The sequence below is a fragment of the Myotis brandtii genome, unplaced genomic scaffold, assembly GCF_000412655.1.
Source record: "Myotis brandtii unplaced genomic scaffold, ASM41265v1 scaffold84, whole genome shotgun sequence".
Taxonomy (NCBI): domain Eukaryota; kingdom Metazoa; phylum Chordata; class Mammalia; order Chiroptera; family Vespertilionidae; genus Myotis; species Myotis brandtii.
This window is the reverse complement of record NW_005371410.1, coordinates 6,206,814-6,208,012: the sequence shown is the minus strand read 5'-3', so window position 1 is coordinate 6,208,012 and position 1,199 is coordinate 6,206,814. Positions and strand designations below refer to the sequence as shown.

The 1,199-nt window shown below is 60.4% G+C and overlaps 1 protein-coding gene across 6 annotated transcripts in view; it reads right to left on the bottom strand.

The window, feature by feature from the left end:
* BCL11A (B-cell CLL/lymphoma 11A (zinc finger protein)) overlaps nt 1–1,199 on the bottom strand; it is a 99,464-nt gene that overhangs the window by 95,856 nt on the left and 2,409 nt on the right. Inside the window, exon 1 of one of the 6 annotated variants that reach the window (XM_014532079.1) lies at nt 997–1,143. The exons of 4 other annotated variants lie outside the window; for them this stretch is intronic. The gene's annotated coding sequence lies outside the window, so the exon portion shown is untranslated. Of the gene's footprint in view, nt 1–161; nt 624–996; nt 1,144–1,199 lie in introns of those variants that run through there. One more of the 6 variants, XM_014532080.1, reaches the window with a different exon arrangement.

The following is a 1,199-nucleotide window of genomic DNA, read 5'->3' as shown; positions in this document are numbered from 1 at the left end:
CTCCACGCCCCGCCGGAAGACAAGATTCCCCGGGCCAGCCAGTTGGAAGAAAAGGCACGTGAGGCTTAAAAATCTCGGGTGGTTAACCTGGTGCAGTCTCGGCAACACCGCACACACCTCCAGCGCGGCTCCAGAAATTCATTTTGTGTCCAAAGACTCACACTTGACTTTGGGGGGATCTCAGCAAATGCATTTTCTCCTGCAATTCCGGCACCGGTGCGCGCAGCGCGGCGGCGGCTGCGGTTATTCATTATTAATGACGCTGCTTGCCCGCATCATTATGATGATAACTATTACTATTGTTGTGATTTCGGGCTCCTAAGCGAGAGCGGCAGGCAGGGGGGGAGCCGGGGGTCGGGCTTTTTTCTCTGCAAGCCCGCGGCGGCCGCAGCGGTCCGTGCTTGGAGCGGGGGTGAGGGTGGAAGAAGTGAACCTGGAGACTAAGTACAAACTTGCCCGATCCCACCCTTGGGCCCTGCCGCGAAGCCGGAGCGCGCACTCCCCTCTCCTCCCTACCAACGTAGCCCGCCCCGAAAGAAAACGAGAACTGCACCCCGCTCGGCTCTCGGTGCCCGGGGATGTCGACGCACTGGGGTGCTTTCTGGCCAGAAGCCTTTTTAAAGTCAAAATGAAGAACAAAGACATAAGGGGTGATGGGGGGGAGAAATGGAATTCTGCCTAACGTCCGTTTCCCCCACCCCCACCCTCGCAAAGCTCTTCCCTCCCCGGCAGAGAAACGGAGAGCAGGGGGTGGGGGAGGCTCTGGTACAGGTTCAAGTTCGCTGAGCTTTCTTGATCTTGTTCTGCCTCCTAGCGACCGAAAGGCTCTCGTTCAGCCCAAGAAGCAAAGGATGGGGGGGTGGGGGGTCCTGAAGATCCGAAAGACTCCCGCCCCCTCTTCGCACCCAGTAAAAGGAGCGACCCCCGCACACCCTCCAAGCTGGTCTCGTAACCTAAAGCCCGCACTGGAACGAGTGGAGAGGGGGGCTAACCCACCCAGCCAGGAGTATCCCGAGATGGACCCGGGATGGGGGTTGTGGGGTGCGGCGAGGACTGCAGGTCTCAGTCCGTCCTTGGAGCCCCCAGTGCATCCTTCCGAAGGGCCCGGCTTTCCCGACTCCTACGAACACTGCCCTGCTTTCCCGCCGGTACCTGGCCGGACTGTAACTTCACACCGCCGCGCGCCGCGTCTGCTCCGC